Genomic DNA, 22,902 nt, shown 5'->3' with positions numbered 1-22,902 from the left:
ATAAAGTCGCTATAGCTATAAAACCCAATAAGAATTTGAACATTTCATTTGCAAGATTCAATTTGATGGTCAGTTTGGGAACTGAAATATGAATCAGATGAGTCAGTTGCTTTCTCTGGTTGGATTAAACTGGATTAGTGAAGTGGTATTATATTTTCTCTGACTTGGACTGTGTCGTTTGTGATATGGAAATGCCTGAATGGTCAGAATGGAAGGAGTTTTGCTTATTTCCATGCCCCTTGCACAGATGCGTACTGCTGACGTGACACTGCCATCACCAAACCCCTTTATCAGCCATCTTGGGGACTCACCACTGATCGGTACTGGGTTCTCCCAGATAAAAAAAACTAAAAGGACAAGTCTCTGTAACTTTCCTGTTCTGTTAGGTTTTGCCAAAAATGCCTCTGGGCAAATACAACAGTCAAACTTTCACACAAAAAACACAACAATGCAATCCAAGTACCATTGTGACTCAGCATGTTTAAGTCTTGAACATTTTTTATTCATTTTTGAGAAGCTATCGAATGGTGAATTATGCTGGCTTTGCATTTGCTGCAACTTGCATGAACTTGTCAAAGGCAGGCTCAACCACAGTTGTTTGAAAGAGTAGGAAGTTTTACATGAGATGTTGCTGTGCAAGGAGACCATGGAGGACAGCAATAAAGAAATCATGTTAACCATTTGACAAATTACTGGACATTTGCGTACTGTTCTATGCACCAAGTTCAACGAAGGCTGGGAACATTCTGACCAGGAAGATATTAAGGATGAGGAAATTGAGCTAAATGGAAAGAAGGCACACGTTGAAATTAGTTTGCTTTGACTATCAGAGGTTAGAAAACCAAAAGGAGGTATTCAAATTATAAAGGGCTTTGTTAACATTCGATAAGGAAAAACCTTCCTCTGGCAAACAGGTTAGAAACATGGTCATAGATTTTTAAAAGAAGAATTGCTGAAGATCGAGAAGGGAACTGAGCGCAAAATTTCTGATCACAGCTAGTTTTGGATTGCATTCTTTGAAACTGTGGAGGTATCAGATTTTAGAGAAACTTACAAAGAATGAATTTGAATGATGATCATGGAGTAACAGAAGAATGAAAATATTTAGACAGTTCACCCAAAGAATGGGCTGCAGGGATACAGCAGGGGATTGGGTTGACTGGATTTTTCATAGGCAACCAGCACAGACCTGATAGATCAAATGGCTTCTACTGACCTGTAATGACTCTCTGACATGACGAGCTGAATAGCTGACTTCTGGACTGTAATAACCTATGAAAGTTAGGATGCAAGTCTAAATTTGAAGATTTGTGGAATCACACCTCTCTGAAAGACTGTGCCAGAGTGCTGCATTGTCGTATGTGTGAATGCAATCATGCTCAGATGGATGTGGAAAATCTCCAAAACGCAAATCCAAAACACTATTTCACGTAAAGCAGGGAGTGTCTTGGTGCAACTTGCATTTTGCACTCAATACCAAGTTGTCCTTGTGCAAAAAGTGGCTTCCACACTTGCTTGCAGTGCATCTTAAAGTAACTTGATGCATGCAATGCACTTTGAGAGATTATCTGAGAGGAAAAAGCAAAATGAAATCAAATTTCCTTACAGTTTGAAATGAACCTCAATGTGATATTTAACACAAAATTCGAAAGGCCAAGTGTGCTGTGCAAATCTGATTCACTCACTGACATATTAGTATTGCTGTGCCTTTCATATCTTGTATGCTGACTGATTTTGAGTTCACTGAAGCTTATTTTTGAAAACTGGAGACAGATGGTGTGCTTTTGCAATTTGGGGAAATTTCTATTGTAGATAGCTGCTGTAAGGCACTGTGATGCAGGGGTGTGCTCTGACACCACTCTATGTCATTGAATGAACACAGTACAGAGATTTGGAGGCTACTGCAGCTGTCAGAGAGGAGGAGAAAGTATATAATTTTTTTAACATGGTCATTTTGGCGCCTCCCCTGATAATGGTGTGATAATAATGCTATTGTTTCTTGGCTGATGGGAACCCTCATTCAAATAATGATTCTTAATGCATTCTGAGACATCACTTTCACAAACTACTCGATCAAGAAGAGGATAATAACTGAATCCACTCCACTCTTGCATGATGGTTTGGTTAGACAAATTAGCAATGCAAATTTGAACAGTCACATCTCCTGCAATTTGTTTTTATTAACTGGTGATTGAGTGGTTAACCTTGCAACAGTAAATTATACCCAAGATTTTATATAATTTCATTATGGTCACTTTTTCCCATTTGAGGATCCTGCAGAGATCTGCCAGAGACCAGGGTAGGCAGTTTTAGTTAGTAAAAGAACTGAAAGCCATCAGATGTGAAAATGCAGATCTGAATTTAGGAAATCTAATGAAACTCAGGATCCACCAATGCATAATGTATCTGGATGTCAGGTGGATGCCAGAATCAAAGAATTAAGTTGTGCCAACTCCTGGATATCATCAAGGAGCAGCAATTGAACAGGGTACCAGTAGAAGTGAACATCAAACTAAATTTCTGCTCTATCTTTTGCTTCATTTGGACTATTCAGTAAGGACTGGGCTGTTGCCATACTGACAGTGCATTGGCATGAATCCAAGCAGAAAGGAAGGTGATTGTGATAACAGGAGGTCAATCATCTCAATCCCTCGACAGCATACTGCGTGAGTTCCTCAAGAAAGTCTCCAAATTCCAATCATCAACTGCTTAATCATTGACCTTCTTTCCAAACTAAGTTTGGAGGTGGGCACGTTCATCAATTTTCAGTACGATTAGCAGACTACTTCAGTATCTGAGGAATCATGTCCAGATGTAAATAAGATTTGGACAGCATCAAGGCTTGGACCAAAAATTGCCAAGGAACATTCACACCTCACAAGTGCCAAGCAATGGTAGTCTCCAACAGGAAAAATCTCAGCATCTCCCCTTGACATTCATTGGCATAAACATCTCTGAATCCCCATTATCAACATTTTACGGGTTATCATTAACCAGAAACTGAATTGGACTAACCATAGAAATACTATGGCTACAATAACAGGTCAGAGGCTAGGAATTCTGCCATGAATAACTTACGTCCTAATGCCCAGTGCCTGTCCACTTTCCACAAGGCGCAAGTCAAGAGTGTAATACTACCTACTTGTCTGGATGGATACAGCTAAACAATACTCAAGAATCTCAAAACAATCCAGGATATTGCAGCACACTTGATTTGGACATCATCCAACACCTTCAACATTCATATCCTCTGCCATGGACATACAGTGGTAGCAGTGTATACCCTCAACAAATTGCACTGCAGAAATTCACCTTGGCTTCTTCTATAGCACTTGCAAACCCACAAGCCCTACCACCCAGAAGGAGCACCAGTGCCTTCAAGAGTACCAGGAACATTAAGACCTCCTCTAACACACACACCATCCTGGGAAGATAGTGCTATTCTGTCACTATCATTGGATCAAAGTCCTGAAAGTCCCTTTCAGGGGTAGTACGGGTGCACCATACTATCATGAACTGGAGCAATTGAAGAAAACAACTCACCATCATCTTTTCAAGAGCAATTCAGGACAGACAACAAATTCTGGCCTCGTCAGTGAGATCCAAACCCTGTGAACAAATAAAAAATAAAACTTAATTTGTGATACCCAGCAACGGAAGAGCAAGACATATTTAAGATATTGTTTGGTACTCCTTATACACTTGGAATGATTAATTGCACTTAGTCATGTGCACCTACAGGCAAGCTACTCAGAGAAAGTTACTCTCTCAATGTTTAGTTGCCACGTGTAACTGTGAAAATGCACTAGCAGCTGAAAGGAATTAAGATTTTCAAAACTGTTCAAAAGGCAGTATGCAGAATATGGGCTGAAAATGTGTTGCTGGAAAAGCGCAGCAGCTCAGGCAGCATCCAGGGAACAGAAGAATCGACGTTTCGGGCATAAGCCCTTCTTCAGTATGCAGAATATGACAGGTATCTTGGAGGTGTGATTTACTCATATGGCCTATGTTGTCTTGCTTGAACTTCAGGTTGACAAAGGAAGCACAACTATCATTGAGTAGAACACTCAAATAAAAGCAAAGTACTACAGATGCTGGAGATCTGAAATAAAAACACCAAGTACCTGAGAAACTCAGCAGGTCTGGCAATATGTGTGGCGATTCACATTAGATTCAAAATGCTAATTCCGTTTCTCTTATCACGGTTTTGCCAGACCTGCTGAATTTCTCCAGCACTGCCTATTTTTACTGTGACAGAGTAGATCTTTGTTTTAATTAAACTACTTATCGAATGTTTTAAGTGTTCTGGTGGGATTGTCACTTTTAATAAAGGACAGGGCTGAGGGGTGACCTCATAGAGGTTCATAAAATCATGAGGGGCATTGATAGGGTAACCAGATAAGGTCTTTTCCATGGGGTGGTAGAGTCCAAAGCTGGAGGGCATAGGTTTAAGGTGAGAGGGAAAAGATAGAAAAGAGACTTAAGGGCAACCTTTTCACGCAGAGGGTGGTGCGTGTGTGGAATAAGCTGCGAGGAAGTGGTGGAGGTTGGTACAATTGCAACATTTAAAAGGCATATGGTTGTATGAATAGGAAGGATTTAGAGGGATATGGTTGGGTCCTGGCAGGTGGGACTAAATTGGGTTGGGATATCTGGTTGGCATGGACGGTTTGGACTGAAGGGTCTGTCTCCGTGCTGTACATCTTTATGACTCTATGACAGTGTAACCAAGGCCAATGTTGAAACATTACACAGTAATGAGCTCCTGCCACGCTTGATCTGAAAATGTCTGCAAGTGAAGTGTCCCACCTCTCCCTCACTGAACACTTGAATTTGCCAAAACAGAAAATACATTTAAATCACAAATAATCAAGGCGTCTCTGTAGAGACGACAAGGAAAACTTTACTGAAGTTTCTTAAAACTCAGCCAGCTTGTCAGTTCTAAATGAAAAAGCGTAATTAGCGTGTGATTAAACTACTGCAGCCAATCCTAATAAATTACACAGAAATATAATCAGGGAGAATTAGTGCTCAGCTAGGACAATATGATTTTAAGAAGCTTTCTTTCAGAAGTGATAATTATAATGGGATATGACTTCACATATTAATAACTATCGGATTGACAAAGGACCATGACAAGTGACTTGCTTGCCTACCTTTGAATGACATTCAATGTAATTATCTGAAGGCACAAAAAGATTAAGTCAACTCAGAATTGTTTTGATGATTTTACATAACATTATTATCATTGGCCTTCAGGTGCTGCTTTGGTGTCTGTGCATAATGCTGCATTATTGGCAATTTTATGTCTGGTCTTTAAGGAACAGTGGATATTTTATTGATCTGCCTATTCACCTCCCACAAGTTTGTTTACTAATTCCGTCAGAGTTAAAATAAGCTTCCTACTATTGAACATTTCTCTATGTTGTAGGTGTGTGTGAAACTTCAAAAACCCATTGCAACATAATGTTAGAATACTGACTCTAGTCTCACTGTGTTCCTTCATTATTGTCTGATTTCCCTGATTATGGCAAAATTCAATCTTTGTTCACAGCATCTGCACAGAATTTTACCATAAATTGGAGAAGTGTACATTTTAGGGAGTCTTGTGGAAGGTTTCTCTCCATGAGCCTTCGCAAGTTATGTTGTGCAATTTGCTACTCCTCACCTTACTAATGTCTGCACCATGCTTCTGCAACATGCTGCTATCATGTACACATGTACACATGTAGTGTCACTGCCTGGACCTGTGGAATTCATGCTACTGATGGTATACTTAAAGCTCAGTGTGGTCCCTGTTTAATGCTGTCAGCCAAAATAAGTGCATCAAGTGTAATGACGAATGACATGGTCAATATTGTTTGTTCCACATGCAATATTCTATGATTACAGATATCTCAAACCAGTACTGCAGGGATTTGCCCCTTGAAGGGCCTCACATTGCTCACAATTGTCACCTGGGTCTTCAGACATCAAAAAACTCTACATGCCCTGGGCATGGTGGCAGCCATTTCTCATTTTCATTGGACACTTGTGATTTGCATAAGGTTGGAAGGCAATACAGGTAGCACTTCATAGCCTCTTTATCTTGGTGACACCTCAAAGTTAGTTTTGTTACGAAGTCGAATGAGTGTATGTTCACTTTAAGATAGAAAGTGTTTTCTGAATTTTAAAGTAAATTTAAAGTACAGCCACAGCTGTCAGAACAGAACAGCTAAGAGACAGGCTGTTCCAAAACCTGTTCTGGATACCTGAAACAGTTGGCTGTCAAATGGATGCCTGAATTTTAGTTGCTGTTTTGACACCAGTCCAAATTTAACCAATTAATTGAAATTATGCCTTGGATACTAAAACCCTTGAATTTACTGTATTGACGACATCAGACCAATGAGAGGGTACGATGTTGGCCGATTAGTTCGGGGACAGACAGGAGATTCTGCGGCTGCAAACGGTAATCCAGGATGGTGATTTGCCTCAAGGGTGCCAGGAACCAGGATATCTCAAAGTGGCTGCAGGACATTCTCAAGGGAGAGAGTGAACAGCCAGAAATCATTGTGCACGTTGGCACAAATGACAGAGGTAAAAACGGGGATGAGATCCTGCACAGTGATTATCGAGAGCTCGGACAAAATTTAAAAACCAGGACCTCAACAGTGGTAATCTCCAGATTACTTCCAGTGTCACGTATGAGTAAGGGTAAGAACAAGAGGCTGATAAATGTGTGGCTAAAGAATTGGTGCAGGGGACAGGGATTCAGATTTTTACATCATTGGGATGTTGTCTGGGGCAGATGTGGAAAGTGTGGCACTGGAAAAGCACAGCAGCTCAGGCAGCATCCAAGGAGCAGCAGAGTCGACGTTTTGGGCATAAACTCTTTAGCCTTATGCCTGAAACTTTGACTCTGCTGCTCCTTGGATGTTGCCTGACATGCTGGGCTTTTGCAGTGCCACACTTTTCGACCGACTCTCCTGCATCCTGGGGCAGAGGTGACCTGTTCAAGAGGGACGGGCGGCATTTGAACTGGAGAGGGACAAATATCTTAGCAGCCAGATTTGCTATTGCTACATGGGAAGGTTTAAACTAGATTGGCAAAGGTGGGATCCTCAACAACAGGGAGGCAAATGTGAAGGTGGAAGGAGAGACAGTGATCAGAAATAGTCGAATGAAGAGACAGGTCAGGCTGGAACATGATATGGAGCAAGGAATATCTATTTGATTAAATTGCATCGATTTCAATGCAAGAAGGCTGATAGGTAAGGCTCATGAACTCAGCGTGTGGATAGGTACATGGGACTGGGATATTACGGCCATTACAGAAACATGGCTAAAGGAGAGACAGGACTGGCAGTTAATGTAGTAGGCAAAAGTGAGGACTGCAAATGCTGGAAACCAGAGTTTAGATCAGAGTGGTGCTGGAAAAGCACAGCAGGTCAGGCAGCGTCCGAGGAGCAGGAAAATCGACGTTTTGGGCAAAAGCTCTTCATCAGGAACAGAAGAAGGAAGCCACCAGGGTGGACAGAGCTTCCTGCCTCTATTCCTGATGAAGGGCTTTTGCCCGAAACGTTGATTTTCCTGCTCCTCGGATGCTGCCTGACCTGCTGTGCTTTTCCAGCACCACTCTGATCTAAACTCTGGCAGCTTAATATGCCAGGGTACTGGTGCTTTAGGGCGGGACAGAGGTGGTGGAAGGTGATGGAGCTAGAAATAAGAAGGGGGTGGTGACATAATTGGGGTTGTACTGTAGGCTCCCAAACAGTCAACGGAAATTAAAGGAACAAATATGCAGAGAGACTGGGGAGACTTACGTAGTAAGGAATTTTAATTTTCTGAACATAGACTGGGACTGCCAGAGTGTTTCGGACTTAGATGGGATGGAATTTGTTAAATGCATTCAGCAAAGTTTCCTCAAGCATTACATAGAGGGTACTACTCAGGAAGGGGCAAAACTCGACCTATTGTTGGGAAATGGGGCAGGACAGGTGGGAGAGCACTTTGGGAGCAGTGACCATAGTTCTACTCATTTGAAATTAGTTATGGAGAAGGACAAAACTGGCCCCATGTTCAAGCACTAACTTGGAGCAAGGCGAATTTTGATGGAATTAGACAGGAGCTTGCAGGGGTTGATTGGAGTAGTTTCTTTGCAGGCAAAGGGACCTCCGATACATGGGAGGCCTTTTAAAGTAAGGTAGCTAGAGTTCAAAGTCTGTATATTCCTGCAAGGGTGAAGGGAAAGGTTGGCAGGAATAGGGAACCCTAGATGACAAGAGATGTTGAGGCTTTGACCAGAAAAATGAAGGAGGCATGGCTCAGGTACAGGCAGCTGGGATCAAGGGAATTCCTGAGATACACAGTGGATACAGGAGGTGACTGAAGAAGAAAATCAGGTGGGCGAAAAGGGGGCACGAGATAGCCTTGGCTGAGAAGATTAGGATGAATTCAAAGAACTTCTTTAAGTATATTAATGGAAGAAGAATGAGTAGAGAGAGAATAGGACCCCTCAGGGACCAAAGTGGACATGCATACGTAGGAGCTGGGCGAGGTCCTCAAGGAATATTTCTCCTCTGTGTGTACCGTGGAGAAAGACATGCAGTCTTGGGAACTTGGGGAAGTTAGTGGTCATATGTTGGAGACCATCTATATCACAGTAGAGGAGGTGTTGGATATACCTGAACGTATGAAGGTTGATAAATCTCCTGGTCCTAACCAGATATATCCAAGAACGCTGCAAGAAGAAATTGTGGGAGCCCTGGCTGATACTTTTGCATCATTGTTAGTGTGGTGGACCAGGCCAGACCCCTCAAAACATTTTAAGAAGGTAGCCCAGACCCTAATTTTTCTAGTTGTTTTCAGCAGGTGTATAGTGGATATTCCAGGAGTGATGCAGCTGGCCCCACCACTCAGTTTTAAACAAAACAGAATTTATTTACACACGTACAAAAGAAAGCCAAATTTAGAATAACGTAACTATTTTAAAACCCAACTAACCCAAAAATACAACTTAACAAATAGCTGTTCCAATTTCCGGCAATGCCCTATAATACACCCCTTGGCAAAAAGGTAAATTCAAACACAGATTCTTGCAGGAGAGTGATGTCAGAAGATAGAGAATCAGCATGGAGCTATTTCTTTAATCAGCAGCTTCTCAGGTAGGGCAGTGAAGAAGACTTTTGGCACACTGGCCTTCATCAATCAGGGCATCGAGTATAGAAGGTGGGAAGTTATGTTGCAATTGTGCAGGATGTTGGTGAGGTCGGACTTGAAGTATTGTGTTATGTTTTAATCATTTTGCTATAGGAAGAATGTTATTAAACTGGAAACAGTGCAGAAGAAATTTACAAGGATATTGCCAGGACTCAACGGTTTGAGTCATAGGGAGAAGTTGGACAAGCTAGGACCTTTTGCTTTAGAGTGTAGGAGACTAGGGGCGATCTTATAGAAGTGTATAAGGTCATGAGAGGCATGGGTAGGGTGAACGCATTCAGTCTTTTTTCCAGTGTTTGGGAATCGAGGATTAGAGGGCATCAGTTTAAAGTTAGACAGGAAAGAATAAAAGGAAATCTGAGGGGCAACATTTTACACAGAGGGTGATTTGCATGTGGACGTGGTTGAGGCGGGTACATTACGACCATTTAAAAGACATTTGGGCAAATGCATAGATTGGAGAGGTTTAGAATTATATGGGACAAGTGTAGGGAAATGGTGTTAGCGTAGGTTGGCATTTTAGTTGGCATGGACCAGTTTGGGCCAAACAGCCTGTCTCCATATTGTAGGACTTGATGACTCTATGATATAAAACCAGGGCATTTTGAACATTTGGTCAAAGCAGCTGCCATCAAACAGCAGAGCAATTGCCGTAGTGCCGGCCAGCTGACTGCCCAAATAACATCTTGTTCTTAAAGATATAAAAAGGTACTCTCTATCAGAAGGTACCTTTTACTGTAAAAATACTCGCAGTAAGAAGAAAGAAAAAGTCCCAGGGTATCAGCAGATGGAAAATTCGAAACCTCACAGAAGACAGAAATTGTGTGGACTTGAGATTAATTCGATGTACTGTTTAATAATTGTGTCATTGGAGCAGCATTTCTATAGAGTTGGGGTCAGATAATAATTAGTTAAGAAAAAGGGTGTTCTGTTTGTTAATAGTTTATCTAGTGTTCAGAAAATAAATTGTTATTTTTCTTTAAATATTGGAAATTAGGAATTCTCTTTCACTCACACACTTTTAACAGATTATGAGGCAAGGCGAGCTGAGCTTTTCTGGGTGTTTGGTTTTAATTAACAGAGGTGTTCGAGCTCTACATCTCAACACTTTCTCCCTTGTACTCTTCATTGAATCCATCAGTTCTGAACTTCCCAGTGTTCCCATCCAAATCTTCACTTATATCTTTACCCTCTCAAATTTACCCCAAATCTTCAGGCCTCCAGCTGATTTAAACCTTGGAGATGCACTGTCTCCCCATTGGAGCCAGGGTCGTGATGATTATCTCAGAAAGTCTCCCCTCCCCCAGTAACCTGTGCCCTCCAATGCATTATCACATTCCAACTTTAATGTCACACTCACTGTCCCTTCTGCATCCCAGCCCACTGCCTCCTTTCTCCAGAACTGACTTCCCCAACTCATGCATCACAGCACTAGTCCCTTCGAGCATTCATTGATACTGCAATGAATAGACTCCCGAATCTGACCATGGTTCATTGCCTGACTTGGGATGTTAGGCCTGACTGATGATTGACCAGGCCCATGACTGATCTTGGTGAAGCTCCCAGACTGGCTTATATCCAACCAGTACATTGGACATGCGGGACTGACCATTGGACACTCCCTGTGCTGTCATGGTATGGAGCCCCTGACTAACATTTCTGGTAATTGTCTTTCCTTCAGTGCCAATCTCCAAGGTCACAGAGCACAACAGCAAAATCTATAACCAGATGTCAATGCTGCAAAATTCTTCGGCATGCAACTCATCATATGCAGACCATTGAACAATTGCACCGGTGCAGTTAAAAGGAACACTGAGCCTGAATGGCCCAAGCAGATGACCGATAATCTCCAAGCCCCTTGGTTGAGGTCAGATGATGTCCTTGATTGTGTTGGGACAATCTGACTGATGACAGTCTACCTAAACTTGACACAGAACTACTCCCCCAAAACTCTGAGTCACTTATCACTCTGTATGTAAAAGAAAACTTGCCTCTCACATCTCCTTTAAAAAATTACCCCCTTTCACCTTCAACTTATGTCTGAGTCATGGTCATTTGTTGAAGCACATTCAGTGTGCTTGCTGAGTAAAACTGAGTGACACATGCTGCAGGTGTAACCTTGATGTAGCATGGCATCATACAGCAACATGTCCATTCACTTGTCTGATTATTGCTGACAGACATAATAGGGTGCCTAGCTTTGTATCTGCATTAAAAAGCAAGGCAGCAGTGCTGTGGGGCTAAAAACAGACATTTCTGGAGAAATTGAGCAGAACTGGCATCATTAGATTAGATTAGATTACTTACAGTGTGGAAACAGGCCCTTCGGCCCAACAAGTCCACACCGACCCGCCGAAGCGCACCCACCCAGACCCATTCCCCTACATTTACCCCTGCACCTAACACTACAGGCAATTTAGCGTGGCCAATTCACCTAACCTGCACATTTTTGGAGTGTGGGAGGAAACCGGAGCACCCGGAGGAAACCCACGCAGACACGGGGAGAATGTGCAAACTCCACACAGTCGGTCGCCTGAGGCGGGAATTGAACCCGGGTCTCTGGCGCTATGAGGCAGCAGTGCTAACCACTGTGCCACCGTGCCGCCCACTTGGGGTCTCTGGCGCTGTGAGGCAGCAGTGCTAACCACTGTGCCACTGTGCCGCCCACTCATCTGTGGAGAGAAAGCAGAGTTCACGTTTTAAGTCCAGTAACCCTTCCTCAGAACTGAACTTGAAACATTAACCCTGCTTTCTCTCCACAGATGCTGCCAAACCTGCTCAGTTTCTCCAGGAATTTTTGTTGTGGATTCAGTTTTCCAGCATCCACAGTTGTTTGTTTTGTTTGAGTACTGTGAGTCTCTAAGTTCTGAATGGTTGGGCAATGTGCAAAAAAAACAAGGCAAGGCAGAGATACTGCCAGTATCCAAACAGTGATACAACATCAAAGTGGGTATCCTTTGAAAAAAAAAGCACAAGGGGATTTGTCAGGGTAGATACAGAAAGGTTGTTTCCCCTTGTGGGAGAGCTGAGGATGAATCTCTGAACATTGGTCTTTCATTGAAGACAGAAACGAGGAGGAATTCCTCCTCTCAGAGGTCAGTCAATCTGTGGAATTCTTTGCTGGACAGGGCTCTGGAGGTCATGATGTACATTCAAGGCTGAATTAGGAAGACAGTTTTTAATCATGAAGGCAACCAAACATTATTGGGAAAAGGCACGAAAGTGGAGTTGAGGATGCTCAGATTAGCTGTTGTCTCCCTGAATGGCACAGCCGGTCAGGCAGCATCGAGGAGCAGGGAAATTAACGTTTCAGGCAAAAGCCCTTCATTAGGAATAAAGCTGGGAGCCTCGGGGGTGGAGAGATAAATGGGAGGGGGATGGGGCTAGGGAGAAGTTGGCTGAGAGTGCAATAAGTGGATGGAGGTGGGGGTAAAGGTGTAGGTCAGAGGGAGGGTGGGAAGGAAGGTGGGACAGATGGGACAGCTCATGAGGGGGGGTGCTGAGCTGGAAGGTTGAAACTGGAATAAAGAGATGGGAGCGTCCTGAGGTGGAAGATGAGGTGTTCCTCCTCCAGACGTTGGGTGGTAAGGGAGTGGTGATGGAGGAGGCCCAGGACCTGCATGTCTTCGGCAGAGGGGGAGGGGCAGTTGAAGTGTTCGGCCACAAGGTGGTGGGGTTGGTTGGTGCAGGTGTCCCAGAGATGTGCTATGCGAGTAGGCATCCTGTCTCCCCACTGCATAGAAAAAGTAAATGACTTGGAAGTGCAGGTGAAACTTTGATAGATGTGGAAGGTTCCTTTGGGGCCTTGGACGGAGGTGGGGGGGACGTGTGGGTGCAGGTTTTGCAATTTCTATGGTGGCAGGGGAAGGTGCCGGGATGGGAGGGTGGGTTGCTGGGGTGCGTGGACCTGTTGAGGTAGTCGCGGAGGGAGCGGTCTCTATGGAAAGCGGATAGGGGTGAGGAGGGAAATATACTTCTGGTGGCGGTGTCCATTTGTAGGTGGCGGAAATGGCAGATCATGATGCAATGTATAGAGAAGTTGGTGGGTGGAAGGTGAGGACCGCGGGGTTTCTGTTCTTGTTGCGCTTGGAGGGGTGGGGTTCGAAGGCGGAGGTGCAGGAAGTGGATGAGATGCGCTGAAGGGCATCATCAACCACACGAGAGGGAAATTGCGGTCTTTAAAGAAGAAGGCCATCTGGTGTGTTCTGTGGTGGAACTGGTCCTCCTGGGAGCAGATGCAGTGGAGGCAGAGGAATTGGGAATAAGGGGTGGCATTTTTGCAGGAGGCAGGGTGGGAGGAGGTGTAATCCAGGTAGCTATGGGAGTCGGTGGTTTCGTAGAAAATGTCAGTGTTGAGTCGGGATCCTGCTCCTTGGATGCTGCCTGACCTTCTGTGCTTTTCCAGCACCAACTTCTGCTGCAAAATCTTCCAGCCTTATTAAAGTGATCTCCAGCATTTGCAGTCACTTTCACCTCAATAGATTTAATGGCCAACTTCTGCTCAAACATCTTGCAGTTTTTTAAAGTGAATGAGTGCTAAGAGAGAAAACTGAGAGCCTGAGATGCACGCTGCTCTGATGGTTGCCTGTCCCTGCATAGATAATGGCCTGGCAGGAGCATGACAATGAAAGGTGTCACTACTGGGGAAGTGGTGAACTGAATTATGTGTGAGTCAGAGATATGTCAATTGATGTGGTGAGATTGATCCAAGTCTGACATCAACCTCCATGGATGAAGGTTTGCCCATCACTCAGACTTTCATGTCATGAGCTGTCACCGGCTATTTTCTCTCCAATGTCTGAGAAAGTAGCAAACTGCATCCAAACGAGGCAAGTAAAAGTAACAATTAGATGTTAATGCGTGCAAGTGCATCGCTCAGTAGCAAGGTTCTTAACTTACTTTTGCAGAATAGAATCCCTACAGTGTGGAAACAGGCCATTCAGCCCAACACTGACCCTCTGAAGAGCATCCCACCCAGACCCATTGAATCCCTACAACCCTGCATTTTCCCATGACTAATGCACCTACCTTACATGTCCCTGAACACTACGGGCAAATTAGCATGGCCAATCCACCTAACTTGTACATCGTACTGTTAAAATCATTAGAGTAAAATTGAATTTGATGCCAAGAATCTGATTTTTTTTTCTGATCTCGCCATATTTTCCCAACGAACTTGCCATTGCCCACCCTGTTCAGGGTCTGGTAGGTTCCACTCAACATTTACTTTTCTGGTTTAATTCCATATAGTCACCTATGGCTCCAAGAGGCTCACGTGATTAAGTTGGATTTATTGGACAAATTCCAATTTTCACTTAAACATTGGAGGCTGAGAGGCAACTTATTAGAGGTTTACAAAGTTACAAGAAGCATGGATCGAATAGTCAGAGTTCATTTTCCCCAGGGTAGAAATATCAATTATTCAAGGACATAGGTTGAAGGTAAAAGAGGGTAATTTTACAAAGGATATGTGAGAGGCAACTTTTTTCACATCCAGAGTGAAAAGTGCCAAGTATGCACTGCCAGAAGAGATGGAGAAATTGATGCAACAGCAAATTTTAAGAGGCATCTTGACAGGTACATGAACAGGCAGGAAATAGAGGAATATGTACCACATTAAGATAAAAGGTTTTTAGTTTAGAAAAGGCATCATATGTCAGTACAGGGGTGGTGTCAGTGCAGGGGCGGTGGGCCGAAGACGCTGGTCCACCGCTGTACTGTTCTTTGTTCTTGACAAAACCAATAACTTCGCTGACTCTGTTGAATGAGTCTTATAGTTGAAAACCTCAATTAATCAATATTGGTCAAAGCAAGGAAAACTTAATGACAATTGTTGCTAATTTTGGATGGAAAACTTGAATCCGTATTTCTGAATGTTTGTTTCAGGTCAACGTGCAGTACACTCCATTCACCTGGTCAAATGCATTGCTTTAGAAAGTGTATTTAGTTTGGAAATTGGGGTGGAGTGGAACAGAAATGTACAAAAGGGATTTGAGATTGTGACCCCGACAAGTGAAGGCACAGCCGCCATTGGTGGAGCAGTTACAACTGGGAATACATGAGAGGCTGAATTTAAAGGAGCAACAATAATTTGGAGATTACAGAGATAGGGAAGGGCCATCGAGGGGTTTGCAAACAGTGACAAGAGTTACTGTACTGAAAGTCAATATTGGTCAGTGAGCACAGGGATGATAGGAGAACAGAACTTGCTGCAAATCAGGATACACACAAGACTTTTGGATGATCTTGAGTTTTTGGATGGTAGATGGTGGGAGATTGGCTAGGAATGCATTAGAACAGTCAAAACTGGAGAATCAAAAACATGAATGAAGGTTTCCACAGCTGATAAACTGAGAGAGGCAACATTAGGCTGTTACTCAGGTGGGTATGAGCAGTCTTATTGGTAGTACAATAATGAAAATGTTACACCAAGATTGCAAACAGTCTGGTTAACTCTTTGTTGGTAAGGAGTGGGAAGTCATCCACTGCTCGAGAATAGTTTTCTTCAGGGTGTAAAAACAATGGCTGAAGTATTCCCAACATTTGATTGGTTGAACCTTTTGCTTATCAGTCTGCTGGATGTCAAATGAGCAGTCTGATCAGCTAGTATTGGATTACAGATAACTGGCCCTAATCATGTTTTGAAGACCCAAAGACAAGGCTATCTTCTATCCCCATGTAGCCTTGCTGAAATGGTTTCTGAAAACACATCTGACAATTATGGCTCTGAATGCACCATGATTAGCAACCAATTGGTGGACAGGATTACAATCGTTACAAGTAATTATCAGTAAATTTGATGGAAGTGGAATTGAGTGAAGACTCTGAAACTGTACTGCCTTCCTTCTCAATTTCCATTATTGGCTCTGCAACATTCAGACGTCAATTGCGAAGTGATTGCAAGCCAAAGAATAGAATCTTCCACTTCTGCATTTCTCCAAAGTGCTTTGCAAACAGTGAATTACTTCAGAGTTCAAGAATTGATGTTATGGCAAACATATCACACAGAATTGTTCCCATTCCATAAATAAATAGAGCAGCGTTTAATGCTTTAAGCCAATGAAAAATGTGGGCCAGGAGACGGCAAATTCCCTGGGTATTTTTTCCCCATGAGTTCAGTGTCTACACAAAATGGTTGCTTGGTTTCATGTTTTACCTCAAGCTGACCTCACTGAGGTGTCAGTCCAACTAATGGTATTGGAGTTGGCCTTCAACATATGACTTTCTGAGAAATACTTGAGAAGCAGTTGATCTCTATTAAGACAAAAAAGTTCACAGAATTTCCTGACCCTAGACTCAATCCAACATGAGGAATGTGAATCCCATAATAGCAACATTTTGAATTTACTATGCGATGTGTAATGGACATACATCACTTTAAATTTCCCACATCATATGATGAATACTTCCATACCACAAATCAGCTTCTATCTCTTCAGCAGCTGTCGTGAAATATGTTGACTAGTTTTTCCAAAACTGGTTTCTGTATCTGCAGTCTGTACCACTGAATGGAATGAAATTTGATTTAATATACATCGAGTCATAGATTCATCAGCACAGAAACAGACCCTCTGGTCCAACTCTTCCAAACCGACCAATTCCCAAACTAAACTCATCACACTTGCTTGCATTTGGCTCAAATCCTTCTCAAGCATTCCTATTCATATTCTTGTCCAAATGTCTTTTAAATATTATAACTGGACCACTTCCTCTGGCAGTTCATTTGAAATACAAACCAACCTCTGTTGCCCCTCAGGTTCTTTTTAAATGTTTCTCCTTTCACCTTAAAAATATGCCCTATAGTTTAGATATCCCTCTCCGAGGGAAAAGACCTTTGCTAATCACCTTGTCTATGTCATGATTTTATAAACATTTGTCAGGTCACCTCTCAATCTTCAATGTTCCAGTGAAAAAGGTCCTAGCCTATCCACCCTCTCCCTCCAACTTAAATCGTACAGCAGTCCCGACAACATTCTTGTAAATCTTTTCTGCACCCTCTCCAATTTAATCATATCCTTCCTATAGCAGGATGACCAGAACTGTAGACAGTTCTCCAAAAGTAGCCTCATCAACATCCTGTAAAAACAACATGATGTCTCAACTTCTATACTCAATGGTCTGAGCAACGAAGCCAAGCGTGCCAAATGCCTTCTTTACTACCCTGTCTTCCTGAGATGCATCTTTCAAAGAACTATGCACCTGAACTTCTAGGTCTCTCTGTCGGATAATGCTCTCCAATTAAATGTATAAGTCTTACAAAAATGTATCCAAATTAGGTTTCATCTGCCACTCCTTGGTCCATTGGCCAAATTGATCAAGATCCCTTTGCAATGTTAGATACCTTCTTCACTGACCACTGTACCACTAACTTTGGTGTCATCCACAAATTATGTTAAGGCTCAAACCCAGACCAAAGGTCGAGAAATTTACGTTAAAGCCACACAGGTAACAATCTCCCTGGAGGAAATGTTTACTTTGCTTTCTTTCCTGTGGATCAGCTTGGGCTCATTCCTGGCATTCTTACTTCTTTGAGTTAGATAACTATGGGTTCACATCCAACCTTTGAGCACAGTGTCTGACCTAATTGTACAGTGCAGCACTGTGAGAATGTTGCCACAGTCAGAAATCCATTTTTCAGATGAAATGTTCCATCACAGTCCTGACTTGCCTCTTGTGGACCTACAAAGTCCCACAGATATATCTCTCATCATTTAACTTCATGTCTTGCTAATTTAATGGTGACAGCAATGGGCCATGGTCTTTTGCAATCCTATAATTTGGGAGAGAAGGTAAGGTGTATAAGAGGGTCACAACACTTCTTAACAGTGTGAATTCACTGGCATAAGGAGCACAAGCTCAAAGCCATTCCCAGTTATCAGGAAATAACCACAGCGGGTATCTCGAGCAAAAGGGCAGAGTGGATGAACATTTCACGGTGCCCCAAAATGCTTATTTAACTGACTGTTTTGCATGCTATTAAAGAGCATGGAATTTCATAATAAAGGTTGTGTTGCTTGGAAACTGTCCGGAACCATGTTTAATCTAGAAATTATGGAGCAATCAATCTGTCTCACCAGTACTTTAAATATTGCTGAACAAGCTGCTCTGTCAACAGCTACATCATGATAAAATGAATTTCTCAGAAGAATAGAGTGAAGGTTTGAAGCTTTTCACTGTTTCCTCTGCATGATATTAAATATTGATAGTTTACTTTGGGGTGTGAATTAAGCCCATAATAATCTTAAATACACAAAAGCTCTTAGATCCAATTGCATGTTCTTTTCACATTCGCCAGGGAGTAATTTTGCAGAGTTTATTTTTACAGTGAATGCTCCAAATGGGCTCGCACATTCTCAGTGGTGTTGTGCAAGACCAGTTTGAAGATTGTCGGCTCACATTCTGAGAACACAAAACTTCGGCTGACAATCCTGGTCTCTATTGTGACTGAGATGTCAAACAGGCTGATATGCCTTTTCAAGTGGATGTAAAACTTTCAGTGCACTATTTGAAGGAAAGGGGCTTTGATAGTATCCTGATCACACTAATTCCACGAACAGTATCTACAAAAGCTGACCAGGGGTCAAATCTTCCCCTGCCTGAAGTAGTAAAGGCAAGCAAGTTGAGAAAATACAGTGGGAATGAAAACATTGAAATTGCAGCGCAGAGGAAACTTTTACCAATTGGTGAGTTCAGAGTCTTGTTATTCTGAGGCAACTATCATATATCCATACACCTTCATCTCATTAATGTCCCAAATTGCTTCAATTATATACACCTCCCACTATCCTCTCCTTCGGCAAGAAATGAGACAGGTCAAATTCCTGACTTGTAAATCAAAGCTGAGACCAAGGGATTGGAGCTTGTCGATTGCTTGTGCTGGCCTTCATTCAAATTGGCCATCACCACAATACTCTGCGTGCTCCATGTTTGCCCTTTGAATGTGCAAGGTGGCAGGAGCAATGTCAGAAAAGCACCAACATCACCACATCTACATGTTTGCACTCGGTTCAACTCAATATCAGGACTCCAGGACTTTATTTGAGAGTTCAATAACACACTGACGATGAATAGGCAATGACAGGAGGCACACGGTCAGAGGAGGAACAGTCCTCTTCATGGGACAGTTCAGAGGTGGAGGGAGCCCCAACCTTCATACGAGCTGCACAGCTCTGATTCTAGGATATTGAAGCTGAGGAGGCTCCACTTGCCTCTGGCAAAAAAAACCCTCAGCTTGTCTGAGCTGTCCTGACATACATGCCTCCTCCGGTGAGACTACCAAACCTTCAAAGACCAACAGTCTGCACTGCTGAGTAGGCTTCCTCTCCCCAGCTTTAAAAACTGGACAACTCCAAAACATCATGGAAGCAAAAGAAAGCAGATAAATCTTTTGAAGGGCATTTTATTAGTGTATGTGATGGTGCACTTTAAGGTATCACTTTTGGAATAAATCTGATTTGTCTTTGCACTTCACCCGTAGCAATGAGCGATACCAACACAATGCCAAACTTTATGTCCATCCAGGATGTACTAAGGATTGATGTCTATGTTAACAGCCATCTGCAGCATGACAAAGCAAGATGAATGAAGTATATCCAGGGAAATGGGTTTCACTGGCACCATTGCCTCTCATGGTCGAACATATCAATTCTTACTGTGGCCTCTGCATGCAAATGTGTTGGTTTAAATGAGATGGCTGGGAGGTGTGCAGCACCCAAGGAGCCAATACATTAAAGTTGCCAGGAATTATGGACCCTGCAGATCTGTATCCTGTACGGTGCATGGGTCTGTGTGCCATGTGTTTGTCCTTGATTGAACCTCATACTGGTGGGTTTTGCAGACCCCTCCTTCACAGATGGAGATACCTACCTCAGGCCCTCTGGGCATGCTTGCACCAATTTCTTGCCCATTGAGTACTTTCAGTTCCCAGCAGTGAGGCACAAAACATGCAGATCCCTCCCTGATATCCCTTACTGTGAACCCTCCATGATGTATAACTCTGTGACTCTACGTTCATGACTTGATAGGCTTTGCTCCCCCCCAGATCCCCATCTTCTATCTTCATGAGCCTACATCTATTCATCTTTCCTTTCCCACTTCCTGGCACGTGAACTGACCAGGCCAGTGATGGTCACATATTGCCACACACTCTTGAAGCCAGTGTGTTCCCCACTGTTGATAGACCACCATCTCTCATGCCCCCATTCCCATCCATACTTTACAGGATCCATGCCTACCAAATACAGGTGTCCCCTTCACCATCATCATCCTGCTTCCTCAACTTACCCCCACCCAGCCTCCAATTCCACAGCTGCAGCCACCTTAGTTCCCCACACCCTCCCCAACCCCACTACCCATTCATTTCTCTGGATGGTTTCAATGGAGTGAGCAATCTAACCTGACAGCCCCAGACAAAAAATGTCCAGACTCTGACTGATGCCCACTCAAGTGCTAACACCTGCACTGGTCTCTGCAAAGCCACAGCACTGACTGGGAATTCTGCTTTGATGCTCAAAGCTTTCTTAAACGTTACAGCGTGCTGCTCCCAATGTCGAGATGGGTCTCGTCAGACTTCTCGTGTGACTCTGCGACATTTGTTTCCATATCCCACATCATACAGGCCCTTTCGGATTCTGCTTTTTCTTTCTTTCCAAGATACATTCCTGACCTCTCGAGAGGCATAGATCACTCTCGTATAAACATTTTGTTATCTGAGATAGGGTATGAATAACATGAGAAAACTGGGTTACATTCTAACAAGTTCCAAAGCATTTTATTTATTGTACCATTTATCATGTGCTTGACCTTCTAATGTGAGGGAGCATTGAGGGTGCTCTGGGAGGATGATTTCTGTAGAGGTGTGAGAGCCTATGGAGCAATGTTAAAACTATTATCACAAATCTCTTAAAGTATGACAACTTGTTGAAAAACATGGATGTTTCCAGTGACTGACTGAAAGGATCTCACAACAAGCTTTTTAAGTTTTAAGTATTTTCCTGTTAAACAACTGAAGGCAACATGCTTCAATGGGAAAATTACAAACAAAATATTCTACTTTCCATTTTAACGAGACTGAGCATCTTCCACGAGCATCATACTTGACACTACCCCATAAAGAAACAGTTTAATCTCAGATAAACAGTGTCAATTTACTCTGAGCTCTTGAGGACTTGTTTCCCTTTTCACTTCTCAGCTGGTTAACTTCTAATACTGGAATTGTTTTTAACTTGGAGGGTTAAAGTTGTGTTTCTTTCCCTCTTGCCCAAAGTGAGGCAAATATTCATGCATCCTTCAAATCTTCAAAATATTGAATTTCTTCAATCCATATGTGAACTCTCACCATGGTGCGGCACAATGGCTCAGTGGTAAGCGCTGCTGCCTCACAGTACCAGGGTCCCAGGTATGATTCCAGCCTCAGGCGATTGTCTGTGTGGAGTTTGCATATTTTCCCCGTGTCTGCGTGGGTTTCCTCCGGGTGCTCCGGTTTCCTCCCACAGTCCAAAGATGTGCAGGTCAGGTGAATTGGCCATGCTATATTGTTCATAGTGTTGGGTGCATTAGTCAGAGGGAAATGGGTCTGGGTGGGTTGCTCTTCGGGGGGGTCGGTGTGGACTGGTTGTGCCGAAGGGCCTGTTTCTACACTGTAAGGAATCTAATCTAATCATGACTCTGACAATAGAATCAACATTTTCTGTTTCGGGTTCAGGTATGGCTGCGTCTAGTTCATGGTCTTGTCTCTCAAATGGTTGAAGACTGATTTTTATCTGTGTGTTTAGTGCCTTTCAAAAAAAAAAACCCAGTATTTCAATACGAGAACGTCTCTGGACCTGTTTGTTGTCAACGTCCATCTCCCTGGGGCAACATGAATCTCACATGCCTGATATCCAGGTAGAAATGCTAATTATCAACCTTTTAAGTTCCTCATTCCAGTCCATTTTAAGTACAGCCATTTTTAAAGCTGACACCTCCCTGTGAGTCCTGGAGATGAACAGTCAACTCATTAGGTGCATGACTGTTCTACATATTGTCTGCAGGTGAGAACATCCTGCAGCCTCCACATAGTTAATCACCCTGGGCTCTGTTTGTTCTCTATCCACCAAGCATCTCATGTTTATTTTGGTAGAATTCAGAACAAGTGACCTAACTCTCTTTACTCCTCCGTTTTACGAGAAATTAAAGAGAGAGTCTGAAAAACAGCAATTTGAAAACTTTACATTGAATCACATTCCTGCTGATGATTTTTCCACATTCGCTAAAATTTAACTATTTATAACATTTTATGTATTTTGACAGCTGACTTCTTTTTCTCCATCCACCACCAAGCTACATAAATAGCATTGTGTACCAAACACAGGTCATATGTTGGAAACTTGCGATGCTTCCTTCAACAGTATTCTCCAAATCCGTGAACTTTACCATCTCAAAGGACAAAGGCAGCAGATAAATGGGAACATCACCACCTGCAAGTTTCCCTCCAAGACACTCACCGTCCTGACTTGGAAACATATTGCCACTCCTTTATTGTCCCTGGGTTATAACCCTAGAACTGACTTCTTAAAAGCTCCTTGGGTAAACCTACACCAAATGGCTCACTGTCGTTCAAGAAAATGGCTGGCAATTTGAAATGGCCAATAAACACTGGCCTTGCTAAAGCCACAAAAAGGATAGGGCATATCAAATGGCAACAGTGGCAAAGAAATTGGA

General features: G+C 42.9%; 1 long non-coding RNA gene across 1 annotated transcript in view; it reads right to left on the bottom strand.

Moving 5' to 3' along the window:
• Positions 1-3,542: 3,542 nt before the first annotated feature.
• Positions 3,543-22,902, bottom strand: part of LOC148135692 (uncharacterized) — a 404,329-nt gene continuing 384,969 nt past the window's right edge. The window contains exon 7 of the long non-coding RNA XR_015754929.1: positions 3,543-3,609. This is a non-coding gene — a long non-coding RNA (uncharacterized LOC148135692). The remainder of the gene's footprint in view (positions 3,610-22,902) is intronic.

Source organism: Chiloscyllium plagiosum, unplaced genomic scaffold (genome assembly GCF_037043375.1).
Source record: "Chiloscyllium plagiosum isolate Xiang-an unplaced genomic scaffold, Cpla_swu_hap1 HiC_scaffold_48, whole genome shotgun sequence".
NCBI lineage: Eukaryota > Metazoa > Chordata > Chondrichthyes > Orectolobiformes > Hemiscylliidae > Chiloscyllium > Chiloscyllium plagiosum.
The sequence above is the reverse complement of the archived record's forward strand: the minus strand, read 5'-3'. Positions and strand labels throughout refer to the sequence as shown.